General features: G+C 44.0%; 1 protein-coding gene and 1 non-coding gene across 6 annotated transcripts in view; both read left to right on the top strand.

Moving 5' to 3' along the window:
* The first annotated feature begins 13 nt into the window (after positions 1 to 13).
* The window catches only part of ELF1 (E74 like ETS transcription factor 1), a 117,036-nt gene continuing 97,485 nt past the window's right edge, over positions 14 to 19,564 (top strand). For 3 of the 5 annotated variants that reach the window (XM_055541952.1, XM_055541953.1, XM_055541947.1), the window contains exon 1: positions 14 to 152. The gene's annotated coding sequence lies outside the window, so the exon portion shown is untranslated. Of the gene's footprint in view, positions 153 to 5,620; positions 5,716 to 16,239; positions 16,359 to 19,564 lie in introns of those variants that run through there. The other 2 variants (XM_055541954.1, XM_055541949.1) reach the window with 2 other exon arrangements.
* On the top strand, positions 183 to 254 carry TRNAE-UUC (transfer RNA glutamic acid (anticodon UUC)). Its single transcript has one exon. It is a non-coding gene; the product is annotated as a tRNA-Glu (tRNA).

Raw genomic sequence — 19,564 nt, 5'->3', positions numbered from 1 at the left:
GGCGGAGCGACCCCGCCCCACCACTGGGAAGCCCGGGCGCGCTCCCGGGCTCGCGAGCGCGTGGGGAGCTGAGGAGCAGGCGGCTGGGGCGGCCCCGAGGCAGCGGCGGGTGGTGGAGCTGGGGCGGCGGCGGCGGCGTTCGCTCTTGTCAGGTGAGTCACCGCGAAGCTCTTCGCAGCACTTCCCATATGGTCTAGCGGTTAGGATTCCTGGTTTTCACCCAGGCGGCCCGGGTTCGACTCCCGGTATGGGAACGTGGTAACGCTTTTTAGAAACTGACAGGCGAAACCGACTTGTTTTATTTCCAGTGGATCTTTTTTTCTTTTTTTTTTTTCCTGAACCACCCCCCACCCCCAGGTGATTTTTGTAGAGAACGGGCCTTAGAGCCGTGTGGTTAGATCTGGGCTGCCAGGAGTGCGGAGCCGGGCGGGCGGGAGGAGCGGGTGCGCTCAGGCTGCCGCTACTGGCGCGGGAGGCCGGCGGGGCTGATGCGCCGGGCACGGAGTTTCACTTCCCCCGGGGCCGTCCTCCCGCCGCTGCGGGCCCGGGCCGTCCCCTCCCCAAAGCTCGGGAGGCGATGATTAACCCCGGCCTCGCCTTATCGGCCCCCGGCGCCCCCCTCAGGCCCACACCCTCGCCTCGGACGGCCCCGGGCGACGCGGGGCGTGTTCGTCCTCGCCCGGCTCGGAGCCCCGAGTCATCGCGCCCGGGTTCTTCACTAGAAACACCCCGGCCGCCCCCCGGACCCTCGACACAAAGCAGCCCCCGGGCGGGGTGCGGGCCGGGGACCCCCGACGCCCTCCCGACCGCGCCGCTGCCGCCCGCCGGGCCGCGGGTCCCCCGGGGCGCCCGAGCCCCGCGCCGGCTTGACATGTGGGGCGCCGGCCGCCGTTCACAGAAAGCACCCCAGACTCGGGAGCCGCAGACTTGAGTGCTTTGGCTCGGGAAGGGCGAGGGCATCCGTCCGGTTCTCCGCGCCCCCCTCGCCGCCCAACACACACGCACACGCGCACGCTCTGCAGAAGAAAAATAACCCCTGGGATGAGACGTCTTTCAAGAAGAAATGTGACTTCTCCAAAGGGTCTATAACGTTTTGAGCGCGGCGGCTAGCAAATCCTGGGGTGGGGGGGGGGGTGGGTAGGGGGGGCTCGGAAGAGAGAAAATTGGCCAGAGCCTGGGGAGGGGATGTTATAACAAAGTTTCACTGTATTTTTAAATATAGAAGCCCTGTGTTATTACAAAGAAGGGGCAGCTGTATCAGCAGCATGTGAGCTGTAAATGAAACAAAAGCGTTATCTTAAATGCAAGCTGAAATTAGAAAATGGGGTGAGCTATATAATGTTTAGCCTATTGGGCCTCTGGGAACAAATGAAGCAGAAGAAGTGGCTCTTGTGGATGGGTTTCTGGGCAGTGACGAGCAGCAGAAACTTCAGTTGTATGTGTCTTCCCAAACTCTTGTTTTGATAGTTTTAGCAGTACTGTGAGTTTTGAAATAATCTGTTAGTGTGATCTGCATGATTAAGAATTAATTACTTTCACATTGTAAATAAACTTCCACAGCTAAATATGTTTTAGATCGTCTCTATTAATTTAAATATTTGGACGTTTACACCAAGCACCCTCAGATATTTTCAAAGTTGACTGATGTTCAGGTTTTTTTATGTGAGGAGGTTGTGGAGAGAATACTAAAAGTATATTTTGGCTCCTTTAATCAGTGTGACTTTGTGTAGCTCTGAACTTCTTTACGCTCTGGGTTTAGAGCCATAAATTCTTGATAATGCGTATCACTCACAAACTTTAGAGCTTCAGGAATTGTTGAGCAATTCTTGTGTCGGTAATAGAGTGGAAAAGTTTTGTTTAAATAGAGGATTGTGTCATTGTTCAGAAACCATTTACTGAAGAATTAGGCTCGAATTTGGAAGCAAGAAAAGAACTCTCTGCCTTAATTGTCTCCATAGTGCTTCATTCCTGATCTTGCATTTCCTAATGACTTGGTATTATACTGTACCAAACAGTGCTAGAATGGATGTGATTTTCAACTGAGTACCAGCTAAATTGCAAATGGCTTTATATGTACTCGAGGGTATGCTGAGAGGAGTAGTCTGATGACAATTTCTCTGTGTCCAAGACATAGGCTTATAGGGCTTCCTCGGTGGCACAGTGGATAAGAATCTACCTGCGAATGCAGGAGACATGGGTTTGATCCCTGGTCTTGGAAGATTCCACATGCCTCAGAGCAGTTAAGACTGTGAACAGTTAGAACTGGACATGGAACAACAGACTGGTTCCAAATAGGAAAAGGAGTACGTCAAGCCTGTATATTGTCACCCTGCTTATTTAACTTATATGCACAGTACATCATGAGAAACGCTGAGCTGGAGGAAGCACAAGCTGGAATCAGGATTGCCGGGAGAAATATCAATAACCGCAGATATGCAGAGGACACCACCCTTATGGCAGAAAGTGAAGAGGAACTAAAAAGCCTCTTGATGAAAGTGAAAGTGGAGAGTGAAAAAGTTGGCTTAAAGCTCAACCTTCAGAAAACGAAGATGATGGCATCTTGTCCCATCACTTCATGGGAAATAGATGGGGAAACAGTGTCAGACTTTATTTTTTGGGGCTCTAAAATCACTGCAGATGGTGACTGCGGCCATGAAATTAAAAGATGCTTACTCCTTGGAAGAAAGTTATGACCAACCTAGATAGCATATTCAAAAGCAGAGACATTACTTTGGCAACAAAGTTCCGTCTAGTCAAGGCTATGGTTTTTCCTGTGGTCATGTATGGATGTGAGAGTTGGACTGTAAAGAAAGCTGAGCACTGAAGAATTGATGCTTTTGAACTGTGGTGTTGGAGAAGACTCTTGAGAGTCCCTTGGACTGCAAGGAGGTCCAACCAGTCCATCCTAAAGGAGATCAGTCCTGGGTGTTCATTGGAAGGAATGATGCTGAAGCTGAAACTCCAGTACTTTGGCCACCTCATGCGAAGAGTTGACTCATTGGAAAAGACTCTGATGCTGGGAGGGATTGGGGCAGGAGGAGAAGGGGAAGACAGAGGATGAAATGGCCGGATGGCATCACCGACTCGATGGACATGAGTTTGAGTAAACTCCAGGAGTTCATGATGGACAGGGACGCCTGGCGTGCTGCGATTCATAGGGTCGCAAAGAGTCGGATACGACTGAGCAACTGAACTGAACTGTATGACGCAAATACAGAAACCCAATCGCCCTAGAGCCTGTGCTCCACAACAGGAGAAGACACTGTGGTGAGAAGCCCTCTCACTGCAACGTAGAGTAGACCATGCTCCCTGCAACTGGAGAAAGCTCTTGCAAAGCAATGAAGACCTAACGCAGCCAAAAATTAAAAAAAAAAAAGACATAGATTTATATATTGTTGTGTACCAGGCAGAGTTGGATAGGCCAGTGTCTGAGTTACAGATTTGCTTCAGGAGCATATGGGTGAGAAATCAGTAGAGTCCAGACAAGGAGAGAAGAGTGTTTGTCCTGGACCTTGAAGAATGGGTTGAATTTCTCCTGGTGGGGAATGTGTATCAAAGCTGAGCTTGGGGCAGGGGGGACGGCGGGGGAGTATGAGGCAGGCAAGTAGCCTGGTTGGGCGAGAGTACACAGTACCCAGAGGGAGAGTCATTGGGATCAGGTTGGGACATTAAAAGAGAATTTTAACTTGATAACTTTTGACTGAGTAACAAGTTGTTTTGAGTTTGAGCAAACTCCAGGAGATAGTGAAGGACAGGGAAACCCGGTGTGTAGTCCATGGGGTTGCAAAGAGTCGGACACAACTGAGCGACCAAACAGCAACACAAGTTGTTTGAAGGGAGTGGTATTTATGTCAGTAGAGTTTTTAAAGCATTTTTTGTCTCTTTGAAAAAACTAAATGTAGCATAATATGTGAGAAACTTTTGTTGTTTTATGAGTCAAACTATATAGAAACATGTAAAATGTTTTGTGCTCATGTTTTATGTTTAGCAGTTAAGATATTAAGTTTTAACTAATGGAATGGAGAAAAATCAGTCAACTAGAATTACATTTAAAAGAAGGGGTTCTAGGTTTAAATTATGAGAATGATCTGCACTGTATTCTTACTGAGTTGCTTTATTGAAAATGACCTTAATATTCTAAAACAGAGCTGCTAGTTACTGTCTGGGAAGTGTGCACCTTAAATTGGTCAAGACTAGGTAATACATTCGGAGAAGGGAATGGCACCCCACTCCAGTACTCTCACCTGGAAAATCCCATGGACGGAGGAGCCTGGTAGGCTGCAGTCCATGGGGTCTCGAAAAGTCGGACACGACTGAGCGACTTCACTTTCACTTTTCACTTTCATGCATTGGAGAAGGAAATGGCAACCCACTCCAGTGTTCTTGCCTGGAGAATCCCAGGGACGGGGGAGCCTGGTAGGAGGCCGTCTCTGGGGTCGCACAGAATCGGACATGACTGAAGTGACTTAGCAGCAGCAGCAGCAAGTAATACATTGGTCAGGACTAGGTAATACTAGGTAATACATTTGTAAGGATTCACTCATATGCTTGTGCCTTGTTTCCAGAACACAATTGGTAGTCTTGTTTTACATGTTTTCTCTTGAGCCACAGAGTCATACTAAGTGATGTGAATTATCCAAATAGTCTCTTTACTATTTGCTACTGTTTGGGCAATTAGAAGAGAAGATGTATGGCAGATCAGTAGGTGTTTGCATAGATGAGCACTTAAAGCAATATAAGGGATTAAAAAATTATGATGGCATTTTAAAACCCAAAGACCTTTACCATGGTCTCTGAGCCCAACATTGTCTGACCTTTGCTTGCCTCCCCAGTGCCACCTCCTACCTTGACCTTTTCATTGTACTTTAGCCACACTGGCTTCTTCCTTTTTGTCTCTCGAATGTGCCAAACTTGTCCTTTTCTCAGTTTTGTGTCTTGCTGTTTGCACTGCTTGCAGTACTCCCTCTCTAGCTCTGCACATCTCAGTCTTGTCAATGTTACCTTATCAGAGAGACCCTAGGTACTAGAGATTCTCCCTTTTCTGGTTACTGTCTAGTTACCTTATGCTGTTTTATTTTCTTCTTATCTAAAATAAACATTTTTGCTCCTGTTTATTTCTTGTCTTGTTTTATTTAGAATATAAGTTCCAAACATATATGCTTAGTCACTAAGTCATGTCTGACTCTTTGCAACCCATGGACTGTAGCCCGCCAGGCTCTTCCGTCCATGGGGTTCTCGAGGCAAGAATACTGGAGTGGGTTGCCATTTCCTTCTCTGGGGGATCTTCCTGACCCAGGGATTGAACCAGAGTTTCCTGCATTGCAGGTGGGTTCTGTACCACTGAGCCGCCACGGAAGCCCTAAATTCCATGAGGGTAAGGATATTGTATGGTAAGATCACTTCTGTTTTGTAAGAGTCAAATGGTAATGAAGAAGTTGGTACCCTCGTACATTGCTGGTGGAAATATAAAATAGTGCAGCGACTTTGGGAAACTGTTTGGCTGTTCCCTCAAAATGTCAAACATAAAGTTACCATGTGCTGCGCTAGTCGCTCAGTCATGTCCGACTCTTTATAACCTATGAACTGTGGCCCGCCAGGCTCCTCTGTCCATTGGATGCTCCAGGAAAGATTACTGGAGGGGGTGGCCATGCCTCCTCCTGGGGATCGTCCTGACCCAGGGATCGAACCTGCATCTTACATCTTCTGCATTGGCAAGTGAGTTCTCTACCACTAACACCACCTTTCTATATGACCCAGAAATTCCACACCTAGGTATATACCCAAGAGAAATTAAAACATGTCTACACATAAACTTGTACACAGATGTTTATAGCAGCATTATTCATAAGCAAAAAGTGGAAGCAACCCAAATGTCCATCATGTGATGAATACATGTATCCATACAATCACATATTATTTGGCAATAAAAAAGGATGAAGTACTGATATATACCACATCGTGGATCAATCTTAAGAACATTGTGCTAAACGAAAGAAGCCAGGTTCAAAAGACCACACTTGATATAATTCCACTTATATGAAATACCTAGAATAGACAAATCTGTAGAGAAAGGGAATTGATTATGGAACCCCACTCCAGTACTCTTGCCTGGAAAATCCCATGGATGGAGGAGCCTGGTGGGCTGCAGTCCATGGGGTCGCTAAGAGTCGGATACGACTGAGCGACTTCACTTTCACTTTTCACTTTCATGCACTGGAGAAGGAAATGGCAACCCACTCCAGTGTTCTTGCCTGGAGAATCCCAGGGACGAGGGAGCCTGTTGGGCTGCCGTCTATGGGGTCGCACAGAGTCGGACACAACTGAAGTGACTTAGCAGCAGTAGCAGGACTGGAAGGAAGGAGGGAGGGGAACACAGAGGGATGGAAACTGATTGCTCATGTAGGTACAAGGTTTCTTCTTAGGATGATACAAATATCCTGGAATTACATTACGATGATGGTTGCACAACTCTGTAAATATAGTAAAAAGATTGAATTCTACTGTGTCAATGAACCTCATGGTTATGTAAATTATATCTGAGGAAAACTTAAAAAGGATTGAGGCAGTTAAAAAATGTGGAATATTTTGTCTACATTTTACACTTATCATTTGAATATTGAATATCTAAAAATGGAATGATTTAACACTGCAACTCTAGATAGTCCAGGAATGTAGCAAAGAGCTCAGTAAATAAAAGATGAAGGAGGTTAAAGTATACAGATAATTATGATACAGTGCATAGTGTATGAAATGCCCAGAGGAGACCAAGCCAAGGGTTTACAGAGATTTGAAGGTCTCTGAAACATCAGGTCTGGGTTTGTGTGAAGGAAGCGGGGAAAGGCCTCTAGGAGGCAGCATTTGAAATTGGCTTAGAAGGCTGGTTAGGCTTATGCTAGTAGAGGTGATTTGGTGGGAGGCAGGGCAATAAGGAGGGCTTCCCTGATGGCTCAAACGGTAAAGAATCTGCCTGTAATGCAGGAGGCCTGGGACATGGGAATAGCTTCCCACTTCAGTATTCTTGCCTAGAGAATCCCCATGGACAAAGGAGCCTGGCGGGTAACAGCCCATAGGGTCACAAAGAGTCGGACATGACTGAGTGACTAACACTTCCACCTTTTTCAAGGCAATAAGGAGGAAGCAAACAGGAGCAGAGGTCCTTTAATAGTTGCTAGCATGGTTTGGCTGAACTGAATACGAGTTGTGTTAAGAATGGACTAGCAGTGGCAGTCGGAGAAGGCAATGGCACCCCACTCCAGTACTCTTGCCGGGAAAATCCCATGGATGGAGGAGCCTGGTGGACTGCAGTCCATGGGCTTGCTGAGTCGGACACGACTGAGCGACTTCACTTTACTTTTCACTTTGATGCATTGAAGGAAATGGCATCCCACTCCAGTGTTCTTGCCTGGAGAATCCCAGGGACGGGGGATCCTGGTGGGCTGCCGTCTATGGGGTCGCAGAGTCGGACACGACTACAGTGACTTAGCAGCAGCAGCAGCAGTGGTAGTAGTAGGGTAGCATAGTGTAATACTGCAAAAATAGGCTCAGGTCTGTAGCAGACAATGTCACTGGTGGCAGATCTCCTCTGATGTCTTTATATCACCCCCCCGCCCCCAACCATTAGTGTGCTTCTGATGGCTCATTCTTGGAAAGAGTTGTATCCCTTACCAGCAGAGAGCTGGAAGTGCTGGGGGCTTCTCCCTCTTCCACTAGCAGCTCTCAGTATCATCGGAGCAGGGACTTTGACGCTTTTCCCGTCTCTGTATCATCAACACTTGAAACAGTATCTGGCACTCAGTGAGCGTTCAGAAAATATTTGAATGAATAAATGAACGAAAAGCAGGAAATGGCAAGGTATATTCAAAGTGAAGTTTACTTCATAAATCCTCTTGACATTTTTATGTTTATTTTTGTTTATTCATTTATTTATTAGCTGTTCTGGGGTCTTAGTTGCAGCATACGGAATCTAGTTCCCTGACCGGGGATCTAACCAGGGCTCCCTGAATTGTGAGTGCAGAGTCTTAGCTGCTGGGCCACCAGGGAAGTCCCTCCACCTTGACTTGCAGAGCATTTTTTAAGATAGGAGATTTTGAAAGATTCTGATTGTGAACGCCCTTGGCTTTTGGAGTAAGGAGTTTACTTAGCTGAAAGAAGGAATTTCTGATAATATGAATGTTTTGATGAAATTAATTTGGCAGTAGTGAGCAAGATGAACTGGAGCATGGAAGGATTGTGTCTGTGGTGTCCACATTGACCAGGATTGGGGAGGTCTTCTGCAGTATAGTAATAATCCAACAGCTTGCCTTGACTCTAATATCTCCCTCAATAGGGTGTAGCAGCAGAATAGAAAAGATGAGATAAAAGAGGTACACTGAAAGAAAAATTTAAGATGTCAGAAAGTAAATACTCATTAAAGAATAGGGAAATTATGAAGGGTTGATTTTTTTTTTGAAGGGACAATTTTTGCAATTGTTGATCAGACAGTAAAGTGTTATTGCTCACCTGTGTGTGTGTCTTTTTGAACACTGAAATCGTACATTAAATTTGGAGATAAAATTAAGACTGTGAGACTGCCACCCTGTGGATAACATAACTTAGAACTAAAATCCTCAAAAATTATAATAAAACTTCATTCATTTGAAGTTTACTATTATAGAACTGATTATGATTCTTCCACATTGGTATATGTAGTTATGCTTGTTAAATAGAAAGTTGAAATTAGTTTGACTTTTTCTGGAGCTTTTAAATGAATGGAAATGAAATCAATAGCTTTAAAATGTTGCAAAGAAAGTAAAAAATGCCTTTTAGATGACATACTTTCTCTAGAAATTTAATGTTAAAAGAGTGTGCTTTTATAAAATGTGGCATGTATGCCTATTATAAAATGGTATTTTTTCTTATTGTATTTTTTGTTCTATTTTATATGTATCTCCTTGAGAGTGATATTTCTTGAAAAATAGGTGAACCCATACCCCATCGTTTTTTCCCCCCAAGTGAAAGTGGCTTTCCCTTCTCATTTTTGTAGAGTTGGATTTTATTGTTAGAAATTAGCCATGCTTTGATGAATTGCCTTCATTGTATTTATGTAAATAACTTGGATTTTATTATAGGTTGTTTATCTAGAAGGACAGTCTGTTCACAAATTAAACTGGTAAGCTAGCTTGAATCAAAATAAAATGGTGGTTGTGAAAAAATTGTCTGCTCTTTGCAATTCAGAAAATGGTTCTGTCTAGATTTCTGCAAAATAAAACTTTCCCGGCAGATGAGTTCTTTACAGCCTAATGTTGTAAAGGGCTTACACGCTTATTTTCCCTAAGGGGTCTGGAGGCATGGGGTAGCCATTTAGTGCTGGAAATTTGTGTTAGCAATAAAGCAGAAGTGGGCTGACGCCTCATTCTGAAGTCACAGTCACACATCTTTTCTGCACGTGATATCCAGACTGAGGGAGAGAATGAACGGCGCACCTGCTGAACCCCCTCACTTCAGGTACCTTCAGTGTTGGTCATGGTTAGATTTTCAAGTATAATGTTAATGATGTTAAATATTCAGATATTTCTCAGTTATTTTTCTCAAAAGTGTAGTATGATAACATACTTTATGTTTTTAGATAAATTTCTTTTTTTTTTTTTTAAATATTCCATTTGGTTTTGGCTGAGCCAGGTCTTGGTTGCTGCGTGCAGCTTTCCCTCGTTGCAGAGAGTGGGGCTGCTCTTCGTTGCTGTGTACAGACGTCTCATCGCCGTGGTGGCTTCTCTTGTTGCGGAGCACAGGCTCTAAGTGAGTGGGCTTCAGTGGTTGTGGTGCAGGGGCTTAGTTGCTCCACGGCATATGGAATCTTCTGGACTAAGGATCTAACCCGTGTCCCCTGCATTGGCAGGCAGATTCCTCCTGCGCCACCAGTGAAGTCTGATAATGTACTTTCAATGTTTGGTTTCATTTAATCTTTTCGAAGTAAATCGATGAGTTGTGAATGACTTTTCTGAACTATTTTTTGCTGCGTTTATATCTTATATGCCCCATTGGAGGTATAACTGTGTAATTTTAAGTGAAATAGACTATTAATGATGAAAATACAAATGTTTAATCTAGGTCCTAAGGTATGTTACCATATAAAAAACAGGATTATTTAGATTTTGTTTAAGGTAAGTAACTTTCAAAATACTTCATGGTTTTTTTTTTTTGTTTTTTTTTTTTGGTCTCCTTTTCTGAGTATTGGAACAAAGAGTCAATAAAATTAGAGACCTGTTTCTGTTTTGTAACTTTCTTTATTGGTGTCATTATCATACCGTTTTAAAAACCATGACCCTGAACTTATATAAAGAAATTTTTAGTTTACTATTTAGCCTCCACTTAAACTTTATCATGTGATATCTGTTGTGTGATATGGTAGAATGGTGATTGTTTTAGGATTAATGGTCGTTAATATTCCCTTTTAGTTTTTACTCAGAGTTGGACATGAGTGAGTGACTAGCCCACTTAGTTTTTACACATGGGTTCATTTTCATAACTGTAAGTATAAAACATTTTGTTCTTTGAAAAATAATTCCAGCATCGATGACTTAAATTTTGATGAAGCAATAACAACTATTTCATAAGTTTTGACTGTTTGCTGGGTGTGTCTTTACAAATCTTAATAGGTCTTTTATTTTTGAATGGAAACCATTCAGTATTAAATGCATACCTTTGTTTTGAAAATTTTTTTTTTTGGCTCTATTTTAGATCTCTGGGGAGGTACTTAGCTAGTGACTTCTAGGTCCAGAGAATCTTCCAGATAGTCTGAAATCTTTGTTATTGTTTAGTCTCTAAGTCGTGTCCAACTCTTCTGTGACCCCACGGACTGCAGCCGTTCAGGCTCCTCTGTCCATGGATTTTTCCAGGCCAGAATACTGGAGTGGGTTGCCATTTCCTTCTCCAGGGGATCTTTTCAAGCAAGGGATTGAACCTGCATTGGCAGGCAAGTTCTTTACTACTTAATTAAGATTTCCTTTGGATTCCTTAGACCCAAGGAATCCCAAGACCAGGATATATTTCCCATTTAGGATGTGTTGATGTATTGCTTTGTGTGAAGCTTTTTATGTTTCCAAATTTAATTAGGCATTTAATTCAAGTTTTCAGGGTTGTAATGGGATTTGTTTTGCCCCAGCTCTCCTACCGTCTGTGCTTATCACTGATATCCTCCAATGCCAAGGAACCCAGTGACCTTGCCACCTGGAAACGACAGAGCCCTGCCACTCAGTCATCCCGTGTGTAAGGCAGGCACGGACCCAGTAGCTGGGTGGAGCTGAGGCAGAAAGGAAGACTATCACAGGAAGGGACTGTCCCAGCACACAGGTAGCAGGTAGGAGGGGAAAGGAAGCATTCTAATAGAAGGCTGAACATCAGCTTATGGAATTCAGAAGGTCATGCAGGCAGGTGGCATTCGGAAATTTCACATTTGAATGGGAATGCCTTCCCATTATTTTTTCTCCTTTTTTTTTTTGGCCATTTCACATGCATTACAATTTTATTGTCCCTTAAATCTTGGTTTAAAAGACTATTTCTTCTTTTCTACTTTCAATAAAGAAAGCGCCGAAGAGTTGATGCTTTTTGAACTGTGGTGCTGGAGAAGATTCTTGAGAGTCCCTTGAACTGCAAGGAGATCCAACCAGTCCATCCTAAAGGAAATCAGTTCTGAATATTCCTTGGAAGGACTGATGCTAAAGCTGAAACTCTAATACCTTGGCCACCTGATGCGAAGATCTGACTCATTGGAAAAGACCCTGATGCTGGGAAAGATTGAACGAGGGAGGAGAAGGGGACGACAGAGGATGAGATGGTTGGATGGCATCACCAACTTGATGGACATGAGTTTGAGCAAGCTCCGGGAGGTGGTGAAAGACAGGGAAGGCTGTATGTGTTGCAGTCCATGGGGTTGCAAAGAGTCGGACACAACCGAGCGACTGAACTGAATTACTTTCAATACCTTTTGGAATTGTCTTTTGCTAGTTCATGGAGCATATTTTAGAGGGCTTTTAGCACATGTTTGTAGGAGAAAGAAAGCACATAAAATTTATGTAAAAGCAAATCTAGGGCTTCCCTGGTGGCTCAGTGGTAAAGAATCTACCTGCCAGTGCAGGAGACATTGGTTCGATCCCTGATCTGGGAAGATTCCACATGCCTCGGAGCAACTAAGCCTGCGTGCCAGAACTGTTGAGCCTGTGTTTTAGAGCCTGGACCCACAACTCCTGAGCCCATGAGCTGCAACTAGGGAAGCCCCTGCACCCTAGAGCCTGTACTCAGTAAGAAAAGAGGCCACTGCAGTGAGCGGCCCCTGCTCGCCGCCACTAGAGAAAAGTCCCCGTGCAGCAGTGAAGACCCAGCACAGCCAAAAGACAAGCAAAACTTCCACCTGCACTCATTAGGGTGGCTACTGTCAAGAACCCCAGAACACAAAACCCTAAATAACAAGAGTTAGTGAGCGCCTGGAGACAGTGGAGCCCTGTGTGCTGTTTGTGGAAATGTAAAATGCTACAGCCACTGTGGAAAACAGTTTGGTGGTTTTTCAAAAAATTAGAAATAGCATTACCAAATGATCCGGCAATTCTGTTTCTAGGTTATCCCCAAAGAATTAAAAGCAATCTCCAAGAGATACTGTGCACCCATGTTCTAAGCAGCGTTATTGACAATAGTGAAAAGGTAGAAGGAGCCCAAGTGTCCATGAATGGACAAGTGGACAAACAAAACGAGGCATACACTTACAGTGGAATGGTTTTCAGCCTTGAGGAGGGAAGTGCTGACACAGGTTATGACGTGCGTGAATCTGGAGGGCATTATTCTAAGTGAAATGAACCAGTCCCCAAAAGACAAATGCTGCATGATTCTACTTACCTGTGGTGCCTCAAGTAGTCAGAATCATAGCGAAAGCAGTAGGATGTTGATTGCCAGGGACTGGGGGGCAGGAGGATGGGGAGTGGTTCAGTGGTTATGGACTTCTAGTTTTGCTAGATAAAATGAATTCTGGAGATTGGTTGAGAAACACTATGAAAGTACTTGCTATTCCTTAATGGTACACTTGAGTGGTTAATTTTGCCACGTATTTTTTTGAAAAGGTAAATCTGAATTTGTATTTTTATATGCAACTTGTAGGAGCTTCCTGGGTGGCCCTAGTGGTAAAGAATCCACCTGCCAATGCAGGGCACCCAAGACATAGGGTGTTCGATCACTGGGTCGGGAAGATCCCCTGGAGTAGGAAGTGGCAACCCACCCCAGTATTCTTGCCTGGAGAATCCCATGGACAGAGGAGCCTGGCGGGCTACAGCCCATGGGGTTGCAAAGAGTCAGACACCACTGGGCACAAGCACACACACGTGCAACTGGTAAGAGAGTGAAAAGCGAATGTGATGAGACTGAAGTTACTGACTCAGTCAGTGTTCAGGTGCCTGGGATAGAACAATGAAAAAAGCGGATAAGATCCTCATGAAGCTCCTGCATCTTAGGGGGAGAGACAGACTTTGATCAAATAAGTGAAAAGCGTTTGAGTGTTCGGTACATAACCGGGAGACGGCTAACAGTGGGTGGAAAGTGGCTGTATTGGAAAGGCTTCCCTCAGGAAATGACATTGAAGTGGGATTTGAAGGATGGTAACCTTTGGCTGGGAGAAAGGGGGATGGGAAGTGATGGGAGGCTGAGGGAGTAGCATTATGCAAGTACTAGAAAGCAGGAAAGAAAGGATGTGCTTTGAGAAATGGAAAAAGGCCCTAGGGCTTTAATGTAGTGGAATGTGATGGGAGACAAGGAGGGCAAGTATCAGAGTATAGAAGACAGGGGTCCCCAGGCTTCGGGCCGCCGACCAGAACCTCTTGTCAGATCAGCGGCAGCATTAGATTAGAAACATGATAGGCTTCCTCCGTGGCTCAGTAGTAAAGAAACTGCCTGCATTGCAGGAGGTGCAGGAGACGCGGGTTCGATCTCTGAGGCAGAAAGATCCCCTGGAGGACGGCATGGCACCCCTCTCTAGTATTCTTGCCGGGAGAATTCCATGGACAGAGGAGCCTGGTGGGCTACGGCCTGTGCGGTCGCAGTCAGCCGCGGCTAAAGGGACTGAGCACACATGCCTGCACAAAGTGCGCGGTAAATGTACTGCTCTTGAGTCATCCCTAAACCATCCCCCTACCCCTGGTCTGTGGAAAAATTGTCTTCCACGAAATTGGTCAGTGGTGCCAAAAGGGTGGTGGACCACTGATACAAGGCATGTTAAGGATTTTGAGTTTTATCTTAGAGGGCAGACATTGCTGTGTTTCAAGCCATGACTTACGGAGGTAAAATGGAGTGAAGTAAGGGGGAAAATTGTGTCTTTTCATACAGTGTGCCCTTTAACTATAAATTACATTGTTAATCTGGTGTTTGAATGTGAGGAGGAAAAGTGTTTCAGTTATGTTTACTGAGATGATGTATTGGTTGCCATTGAGGCCTGTTAGGTGGTGCTAGGAGAAGGAAATGGCAACCCACTCCAGTGTTCTTGCCTGGAGAATCCCAGGGACGGGGGAGCCTGGTGGGCTACTGTCTATGGAGTCGCACAGAGTCAGACACGACTGAAGCGACTTAGCAGCAGCAGCAGTGGTAAAGAACCCGCCTGCCAATGCCCATAAGAGGCATGCATGAGTTTGACCCCTGGGTCAGGAAGATCCCTTGAAGGAGGGCATGGCAACCTACTCCAGTATTCTTGCTGGAGAATCCCATGGACAGAGGAGCCTGGCGGGCTGCAGTCTGTGGGTCTCAATGAGTCTGACGCGAGTGGGTAGGCACACACGTGGCCTTTTAATGTGGTAAAATGTACCTAAAGGGTGGATTAAAGGGGATTGTGAAGGGTAACTGAGCAGAGGTGAATTTCACCTTTATGCTCTGGCTTTGTAGTTGAAATCCTAGAAGTGGATGTCTTCACCCAGGGAGAGTCTGGAGTGAGAAGAGGCTTTTCCAACGAGCCTTTAGGGTGTTCAGTCGTGAGGTGGAGGAGGTGGGCGGAGAAGACAGGAGAAGGAGCACGGCCCTGGGGGAAGCCGGGAAAGAGAGTGTGTTGGTCTAGCACAGCAGGTTCTGAAAGTGTTCGTTGGATTTAGCCCAGCGTGGTCGTCGACTTTAGTTAGGGCAGGTTTAGTGGCTCAGTAGGGGCAGGATTAGGCTAGACAGACTGGGATGAGTGGGAAATGAAGTGGACTTAGGCAAATATTTGAGGAACGCTGGCAATGAAGGGCCTGAGAAACGATGTTAGAGGGATTGAGGTGTATGTGGCACTTGGGGTGTCAAATAATGGAGTTGTTTTGTTTTTTTTTTAAGAAAGCTTGAATTAAAATAAAAATTTTCTTTACATCTGTGAAATACTGGAAAAGTATATCACACACCTTGCTGATTCTCTGAATAGACTCTACTGAGAACGAGTGTGACCCCACCGACTTAACCTAGGTGCAGAGCTGTAGGACTGTATGCACAGGTGCAGCCAGGTCTGCCTGCTGAGGTTCAAGGGTCTGTCTGTCCCTATACTAATTTCTGATCATCTGGGCAATAAAAAATGGAGAATCTTGGGTTCACTTGTGAGCTGCTAGTTTGAATCTTAGGCGTAGGACTCAAGTGTATGTGTGTATATGTTATCTTTGTGTCTTTGGATAATTCTCATACATCTGTTCTGTGGACTGGCTTTGGAGAACTGTGGTCCCAGGAATGTTCTATTGATACTTTGATGTGTTCTGAATGCTTTTTAAAAAAAAAATTATTTTACTTTTAATTAGATGATAATTACCTTACAATATTGTGATCGATAATCACTTTATAGCATTGTGCTGGTTTCTCCCAGACATCAACATGAATCAGCCCTAGGGATACACATGTCCCCTCCCCCTGGAGCTTCCCTCCCACCTCCCTGCCCATCGCACCCCGCTAGGTTGTCGCCGAGTGTCGATTTGGGGTTCCTTGCATCATGCAGGAATTCCCACTGTCTATTTTTACATATGGTAATTATATGTTTCAGTGCTGCTCTCTCAGATCATCCCACCCTCTCCTCCCTGCACTGCGTCCAAAAGTCCGTCTTTTATCTTTGCGTCTCCTTTGCTGCCCTGCAAATAGGATCACCAGTACCTTCTTTCCAGATTCCATATATATGTGTTAGTCTATGATATTTGTCTTTCTCTTTCTGACTTACTTCACTTTGTGTAATAGGCTCTGGGTTCATCCTCCTCATTGAAACTGACTCAGATGTGTTTCTTTTTACAGCTGAGTAAGATTCCATAGTGTTTATGTACCGTGTCTTCTTCATCCATTCATCTGTTGATGGACATCCAGGTTGCTTCCAGGTCCTGGCTGTTGTCAGTAGTGCTGCCGTGAATATTGGGGTACGTGTGTCTTTTTCAATTATGATGTCCTCAGGGTGTAAGTACAGTAGTGGGATTGCTGGGTCATGTGGTAGTTTTCTTCTTAGTTTTTAAAGGGATCTCCATACTGTTTTCCAGAGAGGTTATATCCGTTTTTATTCCCACCAACAGTGCAAGAGGGTTCCCTTTGCTCCACACCCTCTCCAGCATTTATTGTCTGTAGACTTTTTGATGATGGCTGTTCTGACAGCTGTGAGATGATATTGTGGTTTTGATTTGTATTTCTCTAATAATGAGCAATGTCGAGCATCTTCTCTTGTGTTTATTAGCCATCTGTATGTCTTCTTTTGGGAAATGTCTGTTTAAGTCTTCTTCCCACTTTTTGATTAGGTTGTTTGAGCTGCTTGTATATTTTGGAGATTAATCCTTTGTCATTTGTCTCATTTGCTATCATTTTCTCCCACTGAATGCTTTTGAATAGTTCTATCATGAGGATTAAACGAGATATTTATGTTTAGCTTCCCAGGTGGCGCTAGTGGTGAAGAACCCATCTGCCAGTGCAGAAGCCTTAAGAGGTGCGGGTTCAATCCCTGGATTGGAAAGATTCCCCTTCCTGGGTTGGAAAGATGCCCCTGGAGTAGGGCATGGCAACCCACTCCAGTATTCTTGACTGGAGAATCCCATCGACAGAGGAGCCTGGTGGCCTACAGTCCGTGAGGTTGCAAAGAGATGGGCACGACTGAAGCGACTTAGCACAGCACATGTCAAGCCCTCAGCAAGGAAAGATTTTTGTAATTTTGTCCACCTGTATGATTGGGGTAGTGGTAAAGGTTTTTTGTTTGTTTTTTAGGATGAAACTAGCTTGATCTTTTTTCCTGATTGTAAGGGTGATACTTGTTTAGTGTATGTACTTCTCCAGCCACTTTGCATACTTCTTCTCTCCTCCCTGCTCTCTGAGAGCCGTGGTGCTTCCTCTTGTTGCTTTGCTCCTACAATTCCTCTGCTGATAATATTCTGCCCAGCCTCCTGCTTTTACGTGCCTGCCACCTTATCGTTAGGTCTCAGAGCAGCTGTCACAGTTTCTGGGAGGTCTTCCCTTATCTAAGGTTTTCTTGGTCACCCTTTATGTTGCTTTGTTGCTTTCCTTCATATGTGGGCAGGGACTGTGTCCGAATTGTTTACTTGATTCCACAGGTAAACTATGTCTTGAGTCTACAGAAGAGTGCTCAGCACATGGAAGCTACTTAAATACCAAATAGCACAGACAAATAATGCAAATCATAAGAATTTTACTAACTAGCATATGTACTGTAAGCTTTCAGTTGATCGTTACTTTGGATACTGAAATGTGGACCATATATGTATAAATATCGATTGTGCGGTGATACACACTGTTTTCTAACTTATGTATTTCACTTACATATATAGTGGAGATTTTTTCAGTCAGTTCAGTTCAGGCGTGTCCAACTCTTTGCAGTCCCATGGACTGCAGCACGCCAGGTTTCCCTGTCTATCACCAACTCCCACAGCTTACTCAAACTCATGTCCATCGAGTCAGTGATGCCATCCAACCATCTCATCCTCTGTCGACCCCTTCTCCTCTTGCCTTCAGTCTTTCCCAGCATCAGGGTCTTTCCCAATGAGTCAGCTCTTCGCATCAGGTGGCCAAAGTATTGGAGTTTCAGCTTTAGCATCAGTCCTTCCAGTGAATATCCAGGACTGTTCTCCTTTAGAATGGACTGGTTGGATGTCCTTGCAGTCCAAAGGACTGTCAAGAGTCTTCTTCAACACCACAGTTCAAAAGCATCAATTCTTCAGCGCTCAGCTTTCTTAATAGTCCAACTGTCATGTCAGTACATGACTGTTGGAAGAACTGTAGCATTGACTAGACAGACTTTTGTTGGCAAAGTAATGTCTCTGCTTTATAATATACTGTCTAGGTTGGTCATAGCTTTTCTTCCAAGGAGCAAGGGAGATTTTTTATTGGTATATTATTTTATATTGATAATCATTCTATAACAGTTCAATAATACAGTATGCTCCATATAGTGAAATATGATTTCTGTAACACCTAATTTCTGTAACAGTTTATTTCCAGTTTTTTACTGTTTTGAACAATGATACTGAATTTCTCTAATCTTTGCATACCTTATTTGTTAGAATAAATTACTGGGACTGAAAAAATACATGAAGTCTTTTTGGTTGTGAAATTGCCTTCTGGAGTTATATTCTTGTACACCGATGAATGTATGAGGCCATTTATTTCTCCTATACCTTCTCTATTCATTTTACTCTTTGCTAGTAGGTGAAAAATGCTATTGTTTCTCCGCTCTGAGGTTGTGAGAGTGAACATCTTTGAACGTCTTCTCTTGTTTGGCCATATTCTGTGAAGTGCCTCTTCATGCCCAATGTCCCTTTTTCTATTAGAGTGTTTGAGTCAACCAATAATAGTTGTTTCTTTCCCCATTTTATTATAAAAGTTTTTAAACATGTAGCAAAGCTGAAGTTTTTTAGTGAGCACTCATATACTCACCTTCTAGATTTTAGCATTAACTTTTTATATTTGTTTTCCCACACTTTTATCCTTCTATCTAAAGTGAATTGCAGACATTAGTGCATTTCCATCTAAATACTTTAGCATCCTTATCACTGACTATAGTTTCAATATTTGTTTACTTTTTTCCTTGTGAGGTACAGTTTGCATAAAGTTAAATGCACGAATCTTTTTTAAACATTTTATTTTAATTTAAAACAGAATTGGATGCTCACTGGTCAGCCTTTGAAGAGACAAGGCTGTTTTCTTTGAGAATAAGCCCACTGCTGCAGTTCCATGTGGTACTGTTTTTCTCGCACACCCACATTGTATTGACTAAGATTTCTAGTTGGCTTTTTGAATGGAGCAGTGCCTTTATTTTTTGTAAAGCATTTGTTGAGTTTCAACACATTAATTTGCCAGGGTAAGCCAAACCTTAGACTAAGTTTTATTTACCTACTTTTTGTTTTTAAAATGTTGTCATATTTTCCCCCTCGTTTATCCTTTGTCTTACCTTTGGTTATGGTGCTTTTAGATTTTTAGGTAGTCAAACGCCATTGTTTTCCTTTTTTTTTCCCCCTGCCCTTTGTGTCACATAGAAGGAGGTGGCACTAGTGGTAAAGAACTCGCCTCCTAAAACAGGAAACACAGAGGACGTGGGTTTGATCCCTGGGTCAAGAAGATCCCCTGGAGG

The sequence above is a fragment of the Bubalus kerabau genome, chromosome 12 (assembly GCF_029407905.1).
Source record: "Bubalus kerabau isolate K-KA32 ecotype Philippines breed swamp buffalo chromosome 12, PCC_UOA_SB_1v2, whole genome shotgun sequence".
NCBI lineage: Eukaryota > Metazoa > Chordata > Mammalia > Artiodactyla > Bovidae > Bubalus > Bubalus kerabau.
This window is presented reverse-complemented; position numbering and strand designations above follow the sequence as displayed.